The sequence below is a fragment of the Orycteropus afer genome, unplaced genomic scaffold (assembly GCF_000298275.1).
Source record: "Orycteropus afer afer isolate SDZICR_OR568_19922 unplaced genomic scaffold, OryAfe1.0 scaffold00060, whole genome shotgun sequence".
Taxonomy (NCBI): Eukaryota; Metazoa; Chordata; class Mammalia; order Tubulidentata; family Orycteropodidae; genus Orycteropus; species Orycteropus afer.
Genome location: NW_006921647.1, coordinates 6,482,537 through 6,490,954, shown reverse-complemented (window position 1 = coordinate 6,490,954; position 8,418 = coordinate 6,482,537).

Sequence of the window (8,418 nt, the reverse complement as noted above, 5' to 3'; positions counted from 1 at the left end):
GTTTATGAATTGTGTTATCATTTCCCTTGTTGTGGTTGTTTTAGTATTTGCTGAATGTTTGTGCTTGTCATTACTGTAAAATTAAAAAGAAAACATTTGTACAACATGAAACATGTTAAAAAAGTATTAGAAGATGAGTGATATAGTGGGGAAAATATTTGCAACTTTTATATAGCACAGAAATCATAACAATTCATATTCAAATGTTAGAAATCTACCAGCCACTCCTCAGAAGGAAGATTAGGCAATCTACTTCAGTAGTGATACTGCCTCAGAAACCCAAGGAGGGGTTGCTATGAGTCAGATCTGACTCAACAGAAGTGACTACTACTACTACTATGTATATATAGCATTATAAGTGTTTATATAGAAATATTTTAAACCTATATATATATTTATTAATATAAAATGTATATTTATATAAATATACATATAATTTTAAACTGATATACATGGAGAGACAGAGAAAAAACACAAAGATATTCCAATGCTGTTTTACAAAGATAAAATAATACTGTTTGTTGTTAGGTGCTGTTGAGTTGTCTCTGTCTCACAGCGACCCTACATACAGTGGAATGAAAGACTGCCTGGTCCTATGCCAGCTCTATGATCCTTGCTATACCTGAGCCCATTGTTGCAGCCACTGTGTCAATCCATCTTGTTGAAAGGCTCTCCCTCTTTCGTTGACCCTCCACTTTACCAAACATGATATCCTTCTGACAACATGACCAATGTAACTGAGATGAAGTCTGGTCATTCTCGCTTCCAAGGAGCATTCTGGCTGTACTTCTAGGACAGATTTGTTAATCTTTTTAGAAGTGCTCAGTACTTTCATCATTCTTTGCCAACACCACAACTCAAAAGCATTGACTCTTTTTTTGGTCTTCCTTACTTTTTTTTGGCCCAGCTCTCAAATGCATAGGAGTTGATTGAAAATACTATGGCTTGTGTCAGGTGCACTTTAGTCTTCAAGAAGATATCTTTGCTCTTTTCAGCACTTGAAAGAGGTCTTTTGCAGCAGATTTACCCAGTGCTGTATGTAGTCTGATATCTTGACTACTGCTTCCATTGGTGTTGATTGTAGAACAAGTAATATGAAGTGTTTGACAACTTCGTTCTTTTCACCATTTATTGTGATGATGCTTATTGATCTAGCTGTAAAGTTTTTTTTTTTTTTATATTGAGGTGTAATCCACATTGCAGACTGTAGTCTTTAATATTCATCAGTAAGTGCTTGAAGTCATCCTCACTTTCAACAAGTAAAGTTCTGTTGTCTGCATATTGCAGGTTGTTAATGATTCTTCCTCCTATTTCGATACCATGTTCTTCTTCACATGGTCCAATTTCTCAGATTATTTGCTCAGCATACAGATAGAATAAGGATATTGAAAGGATACAACACTGGCACACTCCTTTATTGATTTAAACATGCAGTGTCCCCTTGTTCTGTTTGAACGACAGCCTCCTGGTCTATGTACAGGTTACTCGTGAGTACAATTAATTTTTCTGGAATTTCCATTCTTCTCAATGTTATCCACAATTTGTCATGACCCACACAATAGAATTCTTTTGCATAGTCAATAAAACACAAGTAAACATCTTTCTGATATTCTTTACTTTCAGTCAAGATCCATCTGACATCAGCAATGATATCCCTCATTCCATGTCCTCTTCTGAATCCAGCTTGCATTTCTGGAACTTCTCTGTCAATATACTGCTGTAACCATTTTTGAATTATCTTCAGTAAGATTTTACATGCATGTGGTATTAGGCATCCTTTTGTTGAAACATCTCAGGGGTTATTCTGTCAATTCCCAGAGCCTTGTTTTTTTTCCAATTCCTCAGTACAGCTTTGACATCTTCTTTCAGTACCATTGGTTCTTGACCATATTTCACCTCCTGAAATGGATGATCATCTACCAATTATTTTTGGTACAGTAACTGTGTATTCCTTCCATCTTCTTTTGATGTTTCCTGCCTCATTCAATATATTGCCCATAGAATCTTTCAATATTGTAACTTGAGGCTTACATTTTTTTTCTTCAGTTCTTTCAGCTTGAGAAATGCCAAGCCTGTTCCTCCCTTTTCATTATCTAACTTCAGGTCTTTGCACATTTCATTATAAGAATTGACTTTGTCTTCTCGAGCTGCTCCTTGAAATCTTCTATTCAGCTGATTTATCTTGTCATTTTTTCCATTTTAGCTACTCTCCATTCTAGAGCAAGTTTTGGAGTCTCTTCTGACATCTATTTTGGTCTTTTCTTCATTTCCTGTCTTTTTAATGACCTTTTGCTTTCTTCAAAAATGATGTTCTTGATGTCATCCCATAATTCCTTCAGTTTTGGGTCATTGCTGTTCAATGCATCAAGTCTATTCTTTAGGTCATCCCTAATTTCAGGACAGATATATTTATGGTCATATTTTGGCTCTCTGAATTTGTTTTAATTTTCTTCAACTTGAACTTGAACTTGCATATGAGCAGTTGATAGTCTGTTCTGCATTCAGCTCCTGGCCTTGTGTTGGCTGAAGATATTGAAATTTCCATTACCTCTTGCCACAGATGTAGTCAATCTGATTCTTGTGTACTTCATCTGACAAAGTCCATGTATATAGCCACCATTTGTGTTGTTGAAAAAAAGATATTTGCAATGAATAAGTCATTGATCTCGCAAAATTCTATCATGTGATCTGCAGCATTATTTCTATCACCAAGGCCAAATTTTCCGATGACCAGTGATACTCCTTTGTTTTCAATTTTTGCATTCCAATCACCAGTCGTAATCAGCACGTCTTGATTGCATGTTCAGTCAACTTCAGAATGCAGAAGTTGGTAAAAATCTTCAGTTTCCTCATCTTTGGCTTTGGTGGTTGGTACATAAATTTGAATAATAATAATATTAACTGGCTTTCCTTATAGGCATATGCATATTATCCTATCACTGACAGCATTGTTCTTCAGGGTAGATCTTGAAACATTCTTTGTGATGATGAATGACACACCATTCCTCTTCAATTTGTCATTCCCAGCATAGTAGAGCATAAGGTTGTCTGATTCAAAATGACCCAAACCAGTCCATTTCAGCTCACTAATGTCTAGGATAACAATCTTTATGTGTTCCATTTCACTTTTGAAAACATCCTATTTTCCTAGATTCATACTTCATACATTCCATGTTCTGATTATTAATGGATGTTAGCAGCTATTTCACCTCAATTTGAGTCATGCCACATCCTTTTATGGAGATCCTGAAACTTTACTTTATCCATGTTATTAAGGTCGGTTCTACTCTGATGAGGTAGCTCTTTCCCAGTTGTATTTTGAGTGCCTTCTGATCTGAGGGACTCATCTTCCAGCACTGCATCGGACAATGTTTCACAACTATTCATAAAGTTTTACAGTAATGTATCACACAGTATTTCACTGCAGTTCATAAACTTTTCCTGGGCCAATTCTTTGAAAAGTGGATGACCTCTTCCTTTTTCCAAGTCTGTCTAAGTCTGCAAGCTCTGCTGAAACCTGTCCACCACGGAGAACCCTGCTGGTGTTTGAAATACCAGTGGCACAGCCTCTAGCCTCACAGCAACACACAAGCCTGTACAGTATGACAAACTAACATACGGGTTCATCTCCCTTAGCTGTTCCAGAATTCTCCATCCACTTCCTGAGCTTCCCTCTATCTGTTCCAGATGTCGGCCCTAGCTTCCCACTTCCTGCCTGAGTGAGGGCTTTTCCTCCGATTACCTGCATCCAGCCATCGGATACTGTTTAGTGCCATTTAAAAACAGGCTCAACTACACTATAAATTAGGAAAAAGCAAATTAAAAAATATTATTTCACCATCAGATTCACATATATTTTAAAAATATGACATCACCATTTAAAAATGGAAACTTGCAAATACTGGTTAAGGGAGTCTAAATTAGTTCAATTGCTTTTGTTGTTATTTTCCATTTGTCCCTCAGGCCATTCTCCTTCATTCTTTGCCCTGTTCTCAACCCCAAAAGACAGAATCCTAAGGATTACCTTACACAAGACCTCTTGTCTAATGGCTCCTGGTTTGATTTGGCAAATGGGTGTCACTAGCAAGAGGCTGGAAGGCAAGATGAGAGAGTGGTCAGTGTATTTCTTTCCCACTACATGTGACATCTAAGGTGAATTCTGTATCCTTCTGACACCACTACTTGGGAAAGAAATTAGGCTATGTTGAAATCTTCATACCTAGGAACTCCATTTATGGAAATAATAGTAGTAAACCAAACCCACTGTCATTGAGTTGATTCCAACTCAAAGAAGATAGAGTAGAACTGCCCCATTGTGTTTCCACAGGTACAAATCTTTACAGTTGCATATTGCCTCATCTTTCTCCCATGGAGCATCTGGTGGGTTCCAACTGCCTGGATATCAGTTGACTGTCTTAACCATTGCACCACCAGAACTCCTCCATTTGTGGGACTACAACCTAAAAAACTCTCATATGTGTATAAAGAGCCAAGCACAGGAATGTTCATGGCACTTTATGAGAAGAAACAAAAATTAGAAAATGTCAAAATAGATATCAGTATGATTTTATTTGAATAAGTAAGTTAAGAAATATATATATATATATAAAACCACATTGAGATACATTTATACCAATGTAATAGTGAAAATAAATCAATACATATCGGTGTATTTTAAAGGCACAAATTTTGAATTAAAAATCAAATTGAAAAAGTGTACTATCACATGTTTCTCACATGAACATTGAAGATTTAGGGAAAACTCACTATATATTGTTGTTGATAGGTGCTATCAAGTCTATTCCAGCTCATAGCGACCTCATGTACAACAGAATGAAACACTTTCAGGTCCTGTGCCATCCTCACAATCTTTGCTGTGCTTGCACCCATTGTTGCAGTCACTGTTTCAATCTATCTCATCGAGAGTCTTGACCTTTTTCACTGACCCTCTACCAAGCATGGTATCTCTCTTCAGGGCTTGGGCCCTTCCAACAACATGACTACACTATGTGAGATGAACTCTCACCATTCTCGCTTCTAACTAGTATTCTGGCTGTACTTCCTCCAAGACAGGTTTGTTCATTCTTCTAGCAGTTCATGGTATTTTCAGTATTCTTCTCTAACACCACAATTTTAATGCATCAATTCTTCTGCAGTCTTCCTTCTTCACTGTCCAGTTCTTACATGCATGAGACTACTGAAAAGATCATGGCTTAGGTCAGGCACACCTTAGTCTTAATCTTCAAAGTTACATCTTTGGTCTTTAACACTTTCAAGAGTTCTTTTGCAGTAGATTTGCCCAGTGTAATATATCATCTGATTCCTTGACTGTTGCTTCCATAGGTGTTGATTGTGGATCCTAGTAAAATGAAATCTTGACAACTTCAAACTTTTCTCCATTTATTATGATGCTGCTTGTTGGTCCAGTTGTGAGGATTTTCTTTATATTGAGGTACAATCCATACTGAAGGCTGTGGTCTCTGATCTTCACCACAAAGTGAAGTCTTCACTTTCAGCAAGCAAATTTGTATCATCTGCATACTGCAGATGTTAATGAGTCTTTCTCCAATATCGATTCAGCATTTTTCTTCATATAGTCCAGTTTTTTGGGTTATTTTCTCAGCATAGAGATTGAATAAGTGTGGCAAAAGGCTATAATCCTGATGCATCCCTTCCTTGATTTTAAACCATGCAATATTCCCTTGATCTGTTAATTGTATATGAGAACTTCCTAATATTGGATGGTAAACTAAAATAGTATGGAAAGTGGTGAATAGGCAGCTTCAACACTTTTTAATTCTTAAAAATGTATCTGAACTTATTTTATTTATTATTATTGTTGAGAATATGTACAGTAAAGCATACACCAATTTAAGTTTCAACATGTTCAGTTCAGTGACATTGATTACATTGTTCAAGTTGTGTAACCATTTTCACCCTGTGTTCCTCCCTTATTGACATAAACTTACTGTCCCCTAAGTTCCTATATAACCTTTCTAGTTACTATTGCCAATTTGATCCCATATAAATAAATCTTTAAAAAGCACAATGCTCAAGGCTGAACTTTTTTATCAGGTAAGCTAAACTACTGTTCAGTTTTAAGAAGACTTCAGTGGGGATGTTTTTGACTTAAAGTGTGAGGTTTAAAGATTATCTCAGAGAAATAATTTTAGAGGTTCATCCAGATTCAATAACTCCAAAAAGTCTGGAGTCCATGAGAATTTTCAATTCTTTTCTACATTTTCTCCCTTTTGGATCAGGATTCTTCTATAAAATCTTTGATCAAAATGTTCGATAAATTATAAAACAAAAAAAAATAAGGAGGCATAATCAAAGCTCAGTTTCTGGAGCTGAAAGGGTAAATATTGAAAACACAGAAAAGAGTTGATTAATTAAAAAAAAAAAATCCAACTCAACTTGATCATTATTCTAAGAGGAAGAAAATGAAACTTTCAAACAAATCTACAAAAACTAGTAAAAATGATAAATGCTACCTGGATATACATCTGATGCCAATATGGAATAATGCTAACATTTAAATATCTGAGTATCTAGTATAATCTCTATTCTTTAGCATATTTTAAAAATTATTTAATTGCAGGAGAGTTTTCAAAACTTTTTTCCCTTTTCAATGTAATGATTAATAGTATTAATTTACTAAAATACATTATTTTTGAAATTATAATTGACTTCTCAATGTTTCAGAGAATAGAAAAATAAATTCACCTAAGTAATTACCTAAAAGCATTCTTTTTTCCTAAATGTACCAAGGAATATATCTAAAACATTTTTCTTTGAATCCAGAGATGGAAGTGTTCATGGCAAACATCAAATTTCCTAATCTAAATTTCTCTTGAAATCAAATTCTTTAGAATACTATTCAATTCATTAACTACCTACTATGTTCACACATAGGACAAGGTCATAGTTTTTTTCAAAGGAGAACCTTAACTTCTTTCAAAAGAGCTAAACCAACACATTTTTTTATTCCAAGCAGCACAAACTTCTGGGAAGTTTTATCAAAAAAGATTTTCCCTCTGAAAATATTTTACTCATTCATTTACTGATTCACATTCAAGCTGGTCTACGTGCATGGACAGAACTGCACTGGGAATGTTCTAAGATATTTCAACAAAACAAAAGAGGGGGAATTATATTCTGTGGGTGTATGTGCTTCCTTCTGTATTTACCCATATTAATTTGGCAGTAAATACAATAGTATGATATAAAATTAAAATATTTAATGCACACCAAATATGTTTAATTAGGTAAAAGCCACAAATATAGGTCACAAAATAAAAATATTTATTTTTGCTGATTGTTCTTAGGTTAAGAACTTAACATTTTTGCTTAGGGCAACTGAAAAACTGGTTGCTGTTAAGTCCCTACAGGGCAGAATAGAACTGAACTATAAGGTCTCCAAGGCTGAAATCTTTATGACAGCAGACTGCTAAATCATTGCTGTTGGGTTAAAATCAGCAAACTTTTGGTTAGCAGCTGAGTGCTTAACCTCTGTACCATCAGGGCTTCTTTTAGCAAAACAACATACATTAAAACTTAATTTTGATTCTGGAAAATATAGTCATGTAACCCATACTATAAATGTTTATGTGGTACAATTCATTAAAACAATTAGTCTTGACAAAAATTGATACCATAAAATGTTGAAATTATATTTGTTTTTTGAAGGTAGTGAAAGAACTGATTATCTGTGGATCCTGATCATTGATTCTTAGATGTGTTCATTACAAAGAAAAGTTAGAGTTGTATAACATGAAATTTCATAAGCAAAATATAATAGTCAAAATATGTAAGAGCTATAATCAGAGCACATCTCACTTTTAGAGATACGGTCATTTTGTATTTTCAGATAGTTTAGTATAAAGAGTAAGATTCAAAAAGTATATATTCTATCCATTAATTCTTTTTTAAATAACACTAAAATATAACTGGAATTTCTTATTAAGAAACCCACTGCCATCGAGTCTGATCCATCTCAGAGTGACCTCCTCCTTGGTTTTCCGAGGCATTATCAATATGGAGGTAGATTGCCCAATCTTCCTTCCGAAGAGTGGCTGGTGGGTTTGAACTACCAGCCTTCTGGTTAGCAGGCAAATGTCTTAAGCACTATGCCACCAGAGCTCTCCAGAATTTCTTATAATTGAAGACTACTGAAATAAGTATTTTCCTTCACAAACCTACTGAAATGACAGAAAAATATACATGTTGGCTGCCTCAATAGCCCCAATCCACAAATCAGGATTTACCTTTTCCTTATGTATCAAAAGTTATCTTTTTCTAGATACCATCAAGAAAAATTAGGGCAACAAGAACAGATATATGCACGCCGATGTTCATCGCAGCACTATTTACAATAGCCAAAACTTGGAAACAACCTAGATGTCCAACAACTGAGGA